Below are 17,446 nucleotides of genomic sequence, written 5' to 3' on the forward strand. Positions count from 1 at the left end.
CTATGGTCACCCCAAATTTTTGCTTTTTGCTTCACTGGTTTCTGACTTAATGTGGCTGTGGGCCTGCTGTTCTCTCTCTAAATTGTAACCCATGCACTTTAGGTGCATAACGAAATTGGAACTGGTTCACCTTATTGGCCCCTGTAACAGTGTACCCAGGTACCCAGGGCATAGGTGCTTCCAAGGCCTACCAGGGGCTGCAGCACGTATTTTGCCACCCCTGGCCTGGCCTCCATATTTGACACAACTGGCTGATCACTCAGCTGGGGTAAGTCGGTGTAACCACCCCTTACTTAGGTGTAGTATGCCTATACCTAACCTAAAATGGACAAATATGCTCCTATCAATCACTCCTATGGAAGGCCTCATCAATCCTGGAGGCAGAGTGCTTGGAAATATGTGAGATGGTGCTCTGGCATGAGCTGAGCCCGTCTGCAGCTTTCGGAACCATGTCCTTTAGCTGTTTCATGATACTGCCATACCATATACTCTTAAGTGCATTATAATCCTCGCGGTTAAATGCTATCTTAGGTTTGGCTTTATCAAAACATGTCGAGTAAGGTGTCATACGAATTGGAATACTACCCCCTCGCCAGTTCTGGCGACAGGGGTAGCATTCCACCCTTCTAGAGGGACACGACATGTACCTAACCTGAACCTCGGTTAAAGTTAAACAGAGCCTTAGCATAACAAAATGGATTCTGCCGCCACAGACACAAGTCTGACCTCCTGCTGCTGGGAGTCCTTCCAGCGAGGGCAGCTTGGACAAAGGGTTTCCTGCCTTGGGAGGTGCTAGCACCACCCCAGAAAGGATTTTGTGTATTGGGTAGGACAGGGCTGAATAGAATCAGACATGCCTGGGGCACACAAGGTGTCCCCGTGCATAGGCCAGTTCAAACTGGTGCTGGGGCTTTCCTGCCCCAGTCCTGGCGTGAAACTGGACAAAGGAAAGGGGGTGTAACCACTCCCCTTCCTGATTCCACCCAGAGGAGGGACCTAGTAGGTGATCCGGCCCCCCAGATTCGAATAAGAGTGGGAGCTGTGTCCTGAGACTTCAGATCATCCTGAATCAACTTGAAATACAGAAGAAGACTGGACTTCGACATTCTGCTGCACAGAAGACGGAAGAGAATCTCCCTTGTGGCCAAGGAGTGACCACCCTGTGGACACAGGCACCAACCAGCAACTCGACGTCTGCTTTGCCGCCGCCTCCCGCCGGAGCCCGAGCCCAGAGCCTGACAAGACCCAGACTCCCAGACTTCTCACCGCCCGATCCACAGTTCCTGCAAAGAAGGGACCCGTGGAGGCACCGAGAGACGTGGGACTGGACATCTTGGAAGACCCCCGAAAAGCTGACTGCGCAGCATCAGAGGCACCCTCGATGCTGTGCTTTAGGGTTTCAGAAGCCCTAACCTCGAGCAGCCCTTGCACCAAAGATCAGCCCCCCAGCATTTCCTCGATCTGCGTGGAGCCCTTTTGCACCGTGCCACTCGACGCGCCATCCCGGCCACTTGCCACGTGGCTAGCGGCCATCTTGGCAACAAAATCTACAACTTTCACTGGAGGTCTGGTTGCTCCAGACTTGCCCCTGCTCCTGTGAATAGGAGCACCCGCTCTGACCTTGCTGGTCCGAGTGACAAGCCTTTCTTGATTCCTGCATGGCTTGCATTAGCCAAGGCCTGTTTGCTTCCATCCGGTTACCGACACCGCCAACAGCGAGAAGCCTGCGTGGGACAGCTCGTGACTGACTCCTGGACATCTTCGACCCCTTGTGTCCACGTGGCTGCAGAGAGAAGCTACACCTCGACGCCTGTTTGCACCCGACATCGCCTAGTTCCACTCTGGTTCCACGGTAGTCACTGGCTAGTGACTTTGAACATTGTCCCCTCTGCTTTCAGGTCTTCACGACTTCAGATCCACCCTTGGATCCACCGGAACTCTTCACCTCGAGTCGCCTGCAGCATCTTCAGCTCCAAGCACCATCGACCAGCGTGACGAAACCCGACACTACTTCGACCCTGTGCACCCGCTTCCTGTGGGTGAGGTAACTCAGCTCCGCCGGTGTTCCCACACTGGTACACACCTCTAGGGCCTGTGTCTTAAGTTTCATCCTTCTAGGTCACTCGGAAGGTTCCTTTTTAACTAACTTTGTACTTTTTACGCACCATTGACATTGCATTGGTATTGCGGGCCTTTCCCGACTTCATCACTGCTAGTCTAGAACAGCTCCAGCGATTCCCCAGGCCCTAGGCCTCTTCACTTTCCTCATAGTGGTCCTTATACCACTATTTTAGTATATGGTTTAGGTGGCCCCTAGGGCTCATCCATATTCGTGCAACTTTTGTGTATTTAAACTGTGTTTTGTTTTAACGCTTGTGCTTCTGTGCTCATAAAGAGTATAGGGTATCTTTTGAGAAATAGATCTATATATATTTTCAATATATCTGTGTGGTGTCCTTTCATTTGGTATTCAAGGGATTGTGTATGGTAAAACAGCTTGCTTCACATGCCTTTACAGAGTTTAGCCTAAGACTGCTTAGTCCATGCTACCCCTAGGATAGCTTGTCTATAAGGTTTACAACCTGCACCATAAGGGTTGCTTGGCATGGTACAAGGTGATCACTAGAACTAGTGAGCATCATATACCAGGCCAACTTCTCACAGTGGGCCCCCAAGTCTCCCATCAGTAAGCGACATTTCTAGTGGTGGAACTCTGATAGCGGCACTTGTCACCAAAACAGAGGGGTCAGTGCATGACAAAGCTGCAGATAGTGATGGAACTGTGACTTATGGAGGTCATAATCTGCCTGTAACCTTCGAAAGGATTTCAGAGTGGTCCCCTGCATAATATCACCAACCTTGGATATGCCGATATCATCCCATCTACGAAACCCCACCAGCGACGAGACAGGCCGAAGGTACGTTCCCTGTCAGAGAGGAGTGGCACACGTCAACTTACCCCACCAACCCACAAACCTTACCACCTGTCTCCATGTCCGAAGAACTACCCGGCAAGCAGGGGGAAGTGCCTCCAGGGGAGAGTTACTGTATAGAAGTCACATAATATTCTGCACCCTCATCAATCTGGCTTCCGTCCAAAACACTCCACGGAGACGGCCCTCATGGAATTAACAGATACCATCAGAAATGTACAGGATGAAGGGAAGAACGCCGTCTTGATTCTTCTTGATTTATCGGCGGCGTTCAATACCATTTCCCATAAAATCCTCCTTGATAGGCTAAAATTAAATGGGATCACTGAAATAATATCGAGGGACAGAATATCGAACATCAAAAATATCGTTGAGAAAATATCGACAGTCAAAATATCGAGTTTCTATCTACAAACAGGTAAGTACAAAAATATCGAGTTAAAAATATCGTTTACAAAAATATAGTTGTAAAAAATATCGTATTTACTAAAAACAGTGTTAAATTAAATTAATATTAATAACTACTTACTAAAATATACTTAAACTCACTTAAATTAACTTATAATAATTAAATAATTAATGAAAGTTAAATAAATATTTTTTTATTTTATATTTATTAAAACATATATATATAGTAACAAAATATAATAAAATAATACCCAAAAACTGAAAACTGACCCTGAACCCTAAAAATACCCCTTTACCCAAAAACCCAAAACTGACCCTGAACCCTAAAAATACCCCTTTACCCAAACACTGAAAACTGACCCTAAACCCTAAAAATACCCCTTTACCCAAAAACTGAAAACTGACCCTGAACCCTAAAAATACCCCTTTACCCAAAAACTGAAAACTGACCCTGAACCCTAAAAATACCCCTTTACCCAAAAGCTGAAAACTGACCCTGAACCCTAAAAATACCCCTTTACCCAAAAACTGAAAACTGACCCTGAACCCTAAAAATACCCCTTTACCCAAAAACCGAAAACTGACCCTGAACCCTAAAAATACCCCTTTACCCAAAAACCCAAAACTGACCCTGAACCCTAAAAATACCCCTTTACCCAAAAACCCAAAACTGACCCTGAACCCTAAAAATAAAAACAAATGTTTTTACTATCTATATTATATACTTACATATTTTCACTTTCTATATTTTTTACAGTCGATATTACTTCACTTACCTTAAAAACGATATTTTGGCTGTCTATATTCTGTCCTGTCGATATTTTGTCCAAACGATATTTTGGAGTCGATATTATGTCCAAACGATATTTTGGAGTCGATATATGTCTGTGCACCAATTAAATGGTATAACAGATGGGGCTCTACATTGGATAAAATCTTTCCTATCAGAAAGAACACAGACCATTGCCTTAGGACCCTTCCACTCAAAGGAGAAGAGTGTCACCTCAGGAGTCCCCCAGGGCTCCATTTTGAGCCCATTACTCTTCAACATTTATATGGTGCCCTCATTTATTTGATTGAATCCCATGGGATAATGGTAACATCATACGCTGATGATACACAATTGATTGTATCCCTGGATAAAGACTCCGGTTCGGCTGAACAACATTTTCGGAACTGTCTTGTGGACGTTTTTCAATGGATGAATGATAACTGTTTAAAAATGTAACTCCGAGAAAACAGAAATACTGCCCATTGGAAAAAATGTTAACTTTAATCCCAATGACTGGTTGCCAGAGGGAGCCGCTGCACCTCCGAGTTCAGTAGAAACGGCCAGGAATTTGGGCATTCTTTTTGATGCGTCATTATCTTTCGCCCACCATGTAAGGAGTTTGGCCGGTAGTTGTTTTAATGTCATCAAGTCATTGAAGAAATTCTTTGACTTTCTCCCTATTGATGTGAGAAAATCAGTGACGGTGGCCCTTATACTCTCCCGCCTCGACTATTGTAATGGTCTTATGGCGGGAGTAAAGAAAACGACCTTAAAAAAACTACAAAGCGTCCAACATGCAGCTGCTTGTCTGGTACTGAAACTTCCCAGGAAATCATCTGCCTCTGCGGCGCTTCGGAAACTTCATTGGCTCCCCCAACATAAAAGGATTCTCTTCAAAATTTTGTTGACTTCTTTTAGAGCTTTAAACAACATCGGCCCCAAATATCTCATTAAAAGATACTCCCACTATTGTCCCACAAGACTTCTGAGATCAACTGGCGGTAATTTAGCCAATATACCCTCTTTCCACCTCAAAACCAAAGGGGGAAACACCCTCAGTGTCCTTGCATCTAAGGCATGGAATGGGATGCCAAAGGAGCTAAGGCTACTTGATCAGGAAACGCCTTTTCGCAACCAACTTAAAACTTGGCTTTTTAATCTGTCAGATGCTTATGTACTCGCTGCCATATAGATCTCACTTCTGTTGACCTCCCAGTTTCGATAGCGCCAGGATGCTCCTTTCAGAGCGATAGTTTGCGCTTTATAAATTCCAAAATAACATTAACATTAACATTGGCCAACCACTCCACCATGTAGGCTAGGTCCGCCTGGGAGCCATTCCACCACTCATTGATCACCAAGAGATGCAAAGCCCAATAGTAAGCAGAGACACCTGCCACTGCAATTCCACCACAGCACGTGGACTGTGTGCACTTCACGAGTGCGACACAAATCGCGCCCCCCTGCTAGATGAATCTATTGAGGAGTGCTTTAAGTTGGCGGAACCACGACGGGGGATAAGGAACGGGTAGTTCTGGATAACCCTCGGCGTAGTACTATGCTACGCTCGTGGAGCGTGCATAGTGTGCGCTACTATGCACTACGCAAACTGCATGTAGCACAGTGCAAAAATGCGTAGCAGGCATTATTTACTTGCTCACAGTCCTCATTGTCAATTTGGCGAGCGAGCAAAATCAACATCCCGGCAAGACTTTTTCCTTGTTCGCGATCAGCAACATCAAGTTGCTGATCGTGATCATGGAAAATAAACCTCCCGACAAGATTCTCAACGCAGGGAGGTCAGGTTTCCCATTGCGAGTGGTCACGTGTGCTCGCGACCGCTTGCGATGAGAAACTACCAGTCCACGTTGAGAAAGCTGCCGCTCAAGTACAAATCTACTCAAGCGGCACTGTGCAAGATGCCGTTTTCAATGATTGCATAATGCGGACAAGCATCCGGCACTGTGCAATCAGTGCGGACAGCATTTTCCCTACTGCACTATGAGGTTCGCGTAGCTACTCATAGCTACGCGCAGCATGCGTAGTGCGAAGTGCACTTTGCATATCTAGGCGTAGCGCTACTATGCAAACTATGCCCTGGGTTAGTCCTGGAGCCTGTATAGTAGGCATGGCAGAGTCACCATCTTAAAAATTGTGGACCTGCCGTATAACGATAAAGGCAGTTGAGACCATATTGTTGTGTCATCCCTCTTACGGCAGGGAGTAGCGGTGCTATGTTGTGCGTCAAGGCAACACCAAGGCCCTCGCCCGCAATGATCAATGACGATGCCCAGGCTTGACTGCACTGTTTGCCATAAATAGAGAACAGTGTAGATTTGTATGGATTGGCACTGAGGCCAGCGGTCTCCCTGAAGACTCCAAGAATTTGGAGAACACGAGGCCCGGAAGCCCAAGGGTCTGTCATGAAGAATAGGACATTGTTGGCATAAAGCGCAATCCTGTCCGAGTACTCTGGTGTCCAGTCAATCCTGTCCAGAGTCCAGTCGCACCCACTCAGCTAAGTGCTCGATTGCTAAGGCGAATAAGAGAGGGGACGGGGGCATCCCTGCCATGTGACCCTGTGAATCAGGAAGGAAGCCGAGCGGCAACCACCTGACGAATTGAGGCCGTGGGATCCGTATACAGTAATTTCACATATGCCAGGAACCTGGGCCCCAGGTTAACGGCTTCTAGGAGCTTAAATAGGTAGGTCCAACTTAGAGAGTCACCCTCACAAATGAGGGGCTTCTGCGACAGCGTTGTGGACCCGCCTGATATTGTGCCATGTGGAGCGATGTGGCATAAAGCCGGACTGGTCTGGATACAGCAGGTCTTGAATACAGGTGTGGAGCGATCCGCAGGACCTTCCCAAGTAGTTTGGGCTCAAAATTCAACAAGAAGATAGGACAGTACGAGCTTGGATTTTCCGGAGGGCAACCGGTTTAGGAAAAACCACAATTTTGGCGTGTCGACAGTCAGAAGGCAGAACACGCTGCTCCAAGGCTTTTTGTAACGCCCCAAGCATGTGGGGCCCAAGGGTCGCAACTTGCGAGCACAAACTCTCACAGGGAAACCTGTTCGGGCCTGGAGCATGGCCAGGATGTGTATTGGACAACGCCACATGCAGCTCGCCTGGGATGATCGGCCTATCCAGTTCATCTTGCACATCATCGGGCAAACGGCGAGTAGGGATATCGGAGAAAAAGGCGTCGATGAGGGGCTAGGCTATGACCTTGTGCTCCTCATAGAGGGCTGCGGAGAAGCTAGGAAACGTCTGGACCATCGCCTCAGGGGAAGCGCATATAGTGCCGTCTGGGGACCGCAAGAGAGGAACCCGTGCCAGGGACGTCCGAACCTTGCACATCCTAGGGAGTATCTGACTGGACTTGTCGCCCCACTGATAGATCCTGTATTGGGTCGCCAACCTCGCCTCTTTAGCACCATCTGTGTGCAACCGATGGAGCTGCTGCTGGACTTGTAAAAGGTTCTAATGGATACTGGAATCAGCGCTCTCTCCCAGCTGGGACTGCACGTGTATCTGACGGTCCTCCAGCTCCCGCACCTGCGCCCAGCATCACATTTGTTCCCCGGAATATTCACTGATGTCAGCCCCTGTAATCGTAGGATTAAGGGCCTCCCAGAGAGTGACTAGGGACGAGGAAGTACCCACATTGAGGCTGAGATATTCCACAATAGTGCAGTGCAGCATCTCTTGGTAGTCGGCATCACAAAGGAGCCATGGGGACAGGCGCCACGGATAGGGGGCCTGATTAGTCTACAGTTGAATGGGCGAGTGTTGGAGAGATCCCATTGCTGCCACCAGAGACATGGCCTCTGGTGGCAGCAATGCCTTGAGCCAGCCAGAGAGAAAATCATCCATGGAGGTAACCTCGCAGCCACCGTGGAAACCCTGGTCTCCACCTCAGTGATCCGGTCTACCGCCTTTTGAAGATCCTGATGGAGAAACAACACCTCACAACAAACAGCCCCAATCTGGGTCTCATGTGCAGTCTTGGATTGATTGATAGCCTCAAGCAATGTTACTCTGTAGGAGTACAGGCCCTCAGCGACCTCCTTCCCAGTTGGAGGGGTGGTATATTGATCTATGGTGGGCGGCTTAGGGGCAGCAGCGCCATGTTTATACTTGCCCACCGTGGAACAGAAAATCCAACAGGGGGCCCGCGCTAGGCCTGTAGCCCTCGCCCGCAGGTGTGGAGGAGCGGGCCACCTCGCAATGAGGACAATGTTCAGCAGAAATTGGCAAGCCGCGCGGCACCAGGTCCAGCTCTGGAGGGCGCCCCTGCCCCCAGATCGACCTAGTTCGGTCCAGGCTACAACTAGGCCAGGCTCCCAGTCACCACAATGCCCCACTCTGGACACTCTATCCACTGGCTCCAGGGACCACCAGGGAAGGCTTTGAATGAATGTCTCAGGGGTACCAGGCAAGTCAGGACGGGATGGCCTCCAAAGCACCAGCAATTGCCTCAGAAGGGTTCCACTGCCAGATGAGAGGGCGACCACAACCCATGGATCATAGGCCCCGGCAGCCCCACAAGTATCCCCGGATGCACCAACCTGGCAACTCCAACGTATCTGCCGTGTTCACAAGGCGCAGTCAGCCACGGAATCCAGGGCCTCCATAAGTCCACGGGGATCTCCTCGTCGCATCCCACTGGAAGCCCAACAAGGGGGTCCACTGTGGTCCACTGTGTAGGCTTCGGGTAGGGGAAGAAAGCCTCCAGCGGAATGCGCGGGCCAGCAACAGGCTGGTCCCAGCCACCACCTTCACTATCTTGATCCCCACAGAGGATGGGTGAGGTCTCGCCGGCAGTCCACCTTTCAGTGCCGCCGCAGCGCAGCCGCCCAGTGCATCGTACATGTGGCTCAGGCCACGGAGCTGGCGATGACGGAGGGAAGGCGGCCGACCCCCACAGTGCATAGGGTCAAGGCGATGTGGTCGTCAACACAGCCGGGGCCTCGCCAGGTGCCGTGCCCCCCCAAGGGTCTCTGCACTCTGCTCCATGCCAAACAGGGGGCAGGGGATGGGCCCGCAGCAAGGGCATCACAGCCACAGTCCGGGCAGCCAACAAAAACACACGGCATCAGGGCCCTGAGCCCGGGATCTCCCACTAGCCTCCGTCTGTAGCTCCATGTGACGGTCGCTCAGCAAGGTCCACACAATCGGCCGGAGGCGATTGACAGCCGCAGCCCGGCCCACACAGCATAACCCTGTGTAATCTTAGCTCTCAGCTGCCGCTGCTTCAACACCAGATCTCGGGCCCCCCGTACACCATCGGCACCAGAATTCGCCTCAGGGGTCCAGGTGTGCACCGCTAGTAGAGGTCGGCAGCAGCAGCATCTGGGGTCAGGATGACTGCAGGATTAGGGCTCTGAGACAGTGAAGGCTAGCGGAGCTCTAGAAAGATGCATCCGCCATGCTTGTCCACGATGCCACTCCCCCAGGTGTTGTTTCTAGCATGGAATGTCGAGGGATGGGTAAATCATGAAAGCAACATCCAGTAAATCAGTATACCAAAAGAAGGGATGCACACATAATGTTATTCCAAGAGATGCACATTGTTAGGGGGTGGTCCGTGACTTCCAGATGCCCTGGAGACGCCAGTGCAACAACACAACATATTCCTGGTATGCCAGGGAAACGCTTATATGGGTTAAGCCGTGATACCCTTTAGGAGCATGTGGGTTAAACACTTGATACAAGGGTTGAATCAGAAGGACGATATGTATATTTAGTGGGACAATTCTATTGTAAAGGTGTCTTGCTGGGGAATATTTATGCACTGAATGTAAAGCAACATCAATTAGTAGCAGACCTCTCTACTCTGCTAATGGTCCGAACCCATCTGCCCACTCCTGGGAGCAGTCTACAACTATGTTTTCAACACACAAATGAATCTGTCACACTCCCTGCTACCTAACTCCCGCTTAGCTGGTGCAATGTCCTACCTATCCCAGTGTATTTCATATTGGTCATTGACTGATAGCTGGTACATGTTACACTAAAGCACTAGGGAATCCTCCTAGTACTCACCAGCACATGAGTTACTTGAACGCCTCAACCAGGTTCTATAGAGTTGCACCCTTCAGCTGAGTTTCAATGGGGCAGAATATCAGAATATCTAGAAATAAACCCTCTCAAACCACAACACATTCCTTCTCTATGTAGCCTGGGGAGTGGCCATCAATGCTTTGGTGTCTTACATTGCAGATAACTGGGTTTCTGCCACTAACCGACTAGTAGATTCGGTGGTATTAAATTCAGTCATACGTGACACACTGTGGTGGGCATGAGACATGTCATTCACCAGAAATTAATACAGATAAAGACTGTATTAGAAACCCTTGAAAAGGATGTGTGGGATTATCCCTCCATGAGGGCCACCTTGACTGATTGGAGAACGTGGCATTTGTACCTGATTGTGGTGTATTGGTTATGTGGCGCATCAAGCTATGATGCACATTGAGGGGGACAAGGCACGATGTTTGTTGGTATGGCTACTGAGGAATGCAACTGCCACCACCCCAGTGACCATGATTTGCATCTCTCCAGTGAGACTAACCACTTTTCAGGGTACCAGTTTTTCCATATCTGGGGGTCCTTTTTGATCAAAGAGGATCCTGGGTTCCCCAGATCAAAGCAAAGAGTCTTAGTTTAGCACGTTCATCTTCAGCCCTGTTGGCCTTCACAAAAAGACTAGGAGCCAAACCGATGGAGGCAGTGATTAAAATATATAACAGTAAGTGTGTCCCAATTGCTACGTATGGGTCCGCCATGTGGGGATATGCAAACTTGGTAAAAATACAGAGGGTGGAAAATGGTATCATTAGGAAAATTCTATCTTTTCCAAATTCCACACCCACCTTCTCGATCCATGAAGAAATGGGTTTGCCCTACATTGTTGATAAATTGAAACTAGCCCCACTGCTTTTCTGGTCTAAAACATGGCTGAACTCCGAGTTAACATTAAATCACGCTATCCTTAAAGATGTTATCTCAAGGGACAATGCCATGAGAATACCCTGGCTGAAATATATTAGATCTACTTTCGCTACGCTGGGGAGACCAGAACTTTTTAATGACCCAATTAACATCAGAAGGGAAGATATTGGATGGGTCAAGCAGGCGTTCTTGGAGAGGGCTTGTATGGCAAGAGAGGAGTCGGAACTGACGAAACCCTCGGTAAGGGCGCACATAGTTTTAACGACCACTCCCTCCTTGGAACCGTACCTAAAAATTGTGACCAACCCACTCCATAGACTCCTACTGACAAAATTCAGGCTGAATTTAATTCATTATTCATTAGGAAATTTCCCTGTGTGGTCAAAACCTGAAGATGGACCACCCTGTGATTGTGACACAGGTTGCTGGAGCTACCCTTACTGTGAGACAACTTCCCCCGACCCTCCATGAGACATTGTTAGTCTCACTCCCAAAGCTTCTAGCATTGATTGGACCTGGTTCATTAAAATAAAATGTGGTCCAAACCAAATAGATCAACAACACTTAAAATCCTTAGATTACATAGGACACTGGAGGAGGCTCAAAGTCTCTGGCTTTTTGTGTGGTGTTAGACCTAGAAAAAGCATTTGATATCTTAGACTCAGGGTATATGTTTCCGAATCTGGATGCGCTGCGCATTAGTGACAGAATTTAGCACCCTAGAAAATACCTTTACACAGTCACTACAGCCAGGGTGACAATAGTGCAATGGATATCGGTTGATTTCATGGTTGGCAGGTGCATGCGTCAAGGCTGCTGCCTCACCTCCCAACTATTCTCCATGACGATGGAGCCGCTAGGCCGGAGACTCAGGCAAGCAGGCCATGACTGGGGCATGCTGATAGGAAACATGATTCATGTAGTCTTCTTATTCACTGATGATGTTCTAATCTAGATTAGAGACAATGGGCCCGATTCACAGAATGAATTTAAGACTAAATCCTAAACTTACTACTATTTGGTATTCACAGAATGCACTTACTACTTTCGGGATTCACAGAGTGAACTTACTACTTTCGGGATTCACAGAATGAACTTACTATTTTCGGTATTCACAGAATAGATTTAAGACTACTAACTTTAAGTCCGCACTCGGGCTGTAAATTCCGGCCTGGAGGCGAAGCTTCCGGATTGGGGGTGGAGTCTGCAGCCCGGAGGCGGAGCTTCTGGCCCAGAGTTGGAGATTTCAGCTACGGCTAAATGTCCAACTCTGAGCCGGAAGCTCCGCCTCTGGCCGGAAGCTCTGCCTCCGGGCTGGAAGCTCTGCCTCGGGCTGCAAGCTCCGCCCCCAAGCCGGAAGCTCCGCTTCTGGGCCTGAATTTACGGCCAGAGTGCGGCCTGTAAGTTAGTATTCTTAAATCTATTCTGTGAATACCGAAAATAGTAAGTTCATTCTGTGAATCCCGAAAGTAGTAAGTTCACTCTGTGAATCCCGAAAGTAGTAAATGCATTCTGTGAATACCAAATAGTAGTAAGTTTAGGATTTAGTCTTAAGTTCATTCTGTGAATCGGGCCCAATAAATTTGGCACTGTTGAAACATTGAATATTCTGGGCTCCTTCAGATCAGCTTTGGCACTAGGGATATATTGGTCGGAAACCTGCTTGTACCTGATCCATCCAGATTGCCCCATGCAGCACGCTGTGGTGGACGCTCATGCCCTCCAATGGGAGCCCTGCACATTTAGCTATCTTTATCATACGTCCTGTGACCTCATAGATGGGAGTCTCATGAAGGCAATCGTGTATCTCCACTCTCTATTAACCTTCTGGTGCCCCCTTACCCTCACAGTGCAGGGCAGAGGGCGCTTTCTAGGATGGTGACGCTTCAGCGCATATTGTATAATTTTGTTAACTTACCGGTTAGCATTCCGTGGCGGTATCATCTGGAATAAGGGAAGGCGATAGGTGGCACTGAAAATATGGCCTTAGCGCCTGAACTTTGAGCATTACTACCTGGTATCTCAGCTATATCTGTCCACCCGCTGGCTGGCAGGGAGAAACGTAGTGCACCTGGGATGGGCCCCTGGAATGTGGAGGTAGCAGGAATTATGTCTACCTAGGGCAGTACTCCCCTCCCCTACTAGTGGTCTACTACAGGTAGCTTATGAAAGTGTGAGCATTCAGAGAAGAGATAGTCTGGGAGGGATTGGAGCTTTGGAAGTAGGCGGGTGTATGCACCCTGGGCAACCTGTTCCTGGATGGAGCCCTTATCCCCTTTGCTCATCAGGTGGACACTGAAGGCCTCCCGGAAGGCCACTTTTTGGACTATAGGAGGCTAGTGTGTGAAATGGAGAGATTATGGGGTACAGCAGATTTGAAACCTGACCCGCATTAGGTGGTACAAGCCATGTACACAGTGGGTTTCGACCATCAGCTAATTACCTGGCCGACCAAGCCCTAGTCCACACACTGCAGGATCCTCTGTATGCTCTCTGGTGGGCTTGGGAGGGGGACTTTGGCCTAGCTTTAACCTCAAAAGAATGGGCCAGAATAGTGTTTTACCCTCTAGAGGTTCCCCAAAAAGCCCGCTTCTAATGTACACAATACAACAGCCTGCACACCTCATCCTGGCCATGTTCCATAAAATCTATCCACAGGCTTCATCTGCCTGCCCACGCTGCCACACAGCAGGTTGGGATTTTCTAAATGTTTCTAGAGCTGCCCGATTGCACAGCCTTTGACAGCAGTCATGAATGCCCTGGCCACAATCACAGGCCGCACTGATCACAAAGGCATGACTGGCAGCTTGCTATGCATGTACAGGTACAGAGAGACTGCAGGCCACAAACTGCTTCATCGATTTGTCATTGTTTATGATGCATTGTATGTTGCTGCTGCGCGGTACCTGTTAACTTGCGCTGTTCGAATGCGCTTGGGTACAATTGTATTTGGCATTGTTTTTAAAAACTTTTAGACTTGTATGTCACTTACTCGAATCGCGATCTCCACGGCTGTCCCAATCACACCCCTAGCTCACCTCCCTTAGGCCTTAGCCAACCGGCCAGGATGGGGCGGAGCTTGGAGGCGGGACACCACAGTTAAAACGCAGCTCTACGCGGGAAGCGGGCAATTGTATGTTGCTGCCGCGCGGTACCTGTTAACTTGCGCTGGTTGAATGAAAAAGCTTGCGCTTGTGTAAAATTGAATTTGGCATTGTTGTTAAAAACTTTTCGACTTGTACTTCACTTACTCGAATCGCGATCTCCACGGCTGTCCCAATCACACCCCTAGCTCACCTCCCTTAGGCCTTAGCCAATCGGCTGGGACGGGGTGGAGCTTGGAGGCGGGACGAGGGGCCTAATGCAGGTCCCTCCGTGGGAGCGCAGCGGACGCGCGTAGCCGACGCGCCGGCGTCGCGCCGGCTGCACGCCAAAGGTAAGCCCGTCTGCGCCCGTCTGTGCCAGAACGGGCCCTGGGGCTATGAATCCCGCTCAAATCATCTCTTATACCCCAGGGTCACTAAGAGAGCTATGTCAACTCCCTTCCACGCTTCCCCCAGCTGTTCTCAACCGCATCACCTCTTTGGGCATCTTTCAAAACCCAAGGGACCCTTCCACTAATACAGGCTTCTACATCACTCCTCCTTCCTCCCGCATTATAGTCTCCTCCACAGCCAGTGAGACAACCCTTCGGGTGTTGTACCTCAACTCGCATTCTATGGTTAAACATCAACTAGATATATATAACATCAGAAAACCTGGCTCACTACGGATTCCACCCCGGACGTGCTAGCTGCACTCCCTTCAGATTATTACATTCTTAATGGCAACCGAACGCCGGGCAGATCAGGTGGCAGGGTGGCGGCCATTATACACAAAAAATACAAGTTTATCACCACGGCCTCTCTAGCCCTACCTGAAGTTGAAAACCTCGTCATTAACCTCGAAAGTGACGCAGGCGCCCTCACTCTAATACTTATTTATCGTCCCCCCCAGCCCATGCCCTCATTCCCTCTTTCTTTAAGTGAACAAATGGCAAACCTAATGACCAACAACACGAGAGTATTACTCATTGGTGATTTTAATTACTGGTTTAACGATACACGAGGGGGGCCACACGCGATTGAACTTTTTGAACTACTGACGAGTCTAAACATGACTCAGCTAGTATCTGCCCCCGCCCATGTCAAGGGCCATATTCTGATCACATCTGGTACCATAATATCACAGTGTCAACCCCAATATTCTCCCCCTGTATCTGGTCGGATCGCCACCTGATTGAAGTTGCAGTGACCGTCAAGGGTAGGGTCAAGCCCCCTAAAATGGCAGGAGGTCTGTCTCGCAAATGGAGCGCACTCGACGCCCAGGGTTTTATTGATTCCTTGGCCAGTACACTTTCCATTATTGACTCCAACTCCAACATCAAATTGATGGAGGCAGGCATCACCAACTGGCTACAGGCTAAATACTCGCGCACTAGGCATGGCAACGCCCACACATGGTTCAATATAGACCTTAAGGTGCAAAAGCTCAAACTTCGCCAACTTGAAAGAAATTGGAGACGCGGCTACTCCAAGGAAGACAGACTGCTCTTCCTGGCGGCTCTTAAAGAATACAAAAACTGGATTTCCACGGCCAAAGCAGCACACGTCTCAGAAAGAATACTCTCGGCCCATAATAAATCTAAGGACATCTTCAAAATCATGAATGACTTCACTAGTGACGATAGAATCCTACCAGCTCAGGCTCCTACTCAAGTGATGTGTAACTCTCTGAATAACTTCTTTGTTGAACAAATTGCGGCTATCAAAAAGAGTATTCCCCTCACTACACACATGGGACCATCTGACCTCACTCTCATCAATCCACTTTCATTTTCCCACTTCTCAGACATCTGCCTAAACACCCTCTCAGAGCTCACAACCCGCGTCAAGTCGGGCTCCCCAAATGACTGTTGCCCTCCGTCAGTCCTCAGGGACATCTTTTCAAATCTACCCCAAAGTATCCTTCCTTTCCTTAATGAATCCCTCAGTAAGGGCATAGTACCTAGCTCCCTCAAGGATGCTATACTGGTCCCCTATTAAAGAAACTAGGGGCAGACCCCATTAACCCCGCCAACTACCACCCTATTTCCCTCTTACCCTACCTGGCAAAGATCCTGGAGGCCCATGTCATTAGGTGCCTCTCTAAGTTTATTGAAAACACCAAGTTCCTGGAGCCTAACCAAGCTGGCTTCAGTCCTGCACATTCGACAGAGGCCGTCATCCTGGCAGGACTAGACACACTGAGGGGAAATGCCGACAAGGGGGCCCCCAGGCTCTGGTGCTCCTGGATTTGTCAGCCACGCTCGACACGGTGGGCCACAATATACTACTACACCGTGTCGGACAAGCTGGTATTCAGGGCCCTGCTCACGAATGGATCAAGTCATTCCTGTCAGGTAGATCGCAAACGGTACGCTTGGGCTCCTATACAGCCACTAAGCTACCCACAGTATGTGGAGTACCGCAGGGTTCTTCTCTTTCACCACTGATGTTCAACTTGTATATTCGGCCACTCATTCATTCACTAAAAAACTGGAGGATAACGGTTTTCAACTATGCCGATGATCTGCAGATCATCTGTCCCTTGGACTCCCCAAACGCTGCAGCAGAATTCCAATCTGCGATTCTCCATATCCAGCAGTGGATGAATCACAATCAGCTTAAACTGAACCCAGAAAAAACGGAACTGGTTTTGCCAGGAAACAGCGTGGCACATTGGGGCCCACACTTCTGGACAAATGAATTAGGTCCTCCACCAACCCCGTCACGTTCAGTGAAGAGCCTAGGGGTGGTCATCGACTCCGACCTCTCTCCCAAGGGACATGTGGGGGCAGTGATCTCCGCTAGTCTGTTCCAACTGCGAAAAATTAGGAAGATCTCCCACCTGTTATCGCACGCCGCCCTGGTGCAGGTGGTGATCTCCTTGGTGCTATCACGCCTTGACTTCTACAACTCCCTTTACATAGGGCTACCTCAGACTCTGTGCCGCCGCCTTCAAATCATCCAGAATCAGGCGGCAAGGCTAATTCACAAAACCCCCAGATTTCAATCTGCTAGGCCTTCGCTACAAAAACTACACTGGTTGCCTATTGCACAAAGAGCCGCTTTCAAGACAGGCTGCCTAATCTTTAAAGCACTCCATTGCAACAGACCTGAATTTTTTAACAATCTCATTGTAAAGCACTCCCCGGCCCGTAACCTCCGCTCAGCACACCTTCACTTACTTACTGAAAAAGCTAGGCAGCCGCAGGTTTTCATACCTGGCACCCAGGTTCTGGAACTCTCTTCCCCTTCCTATCAAGCTCAGTAACAACCTACTAAGTTTCAG

The sequence above is a fragment of the Lissotriton helveticus genome, chromosome 4_2 (genome assembly GCF_964261635.1).
Source record: "Lissotriton helveticus chromosome 4_2, aLisHel1.1, whole genome shotgun sequence".
Classification (NCBI taxonomy): Eukaryota; Metazoa; Chordata; class Amphibia; order Caudata; family Salamandridae; genus Lissotriton; species Lissotriton helveticus.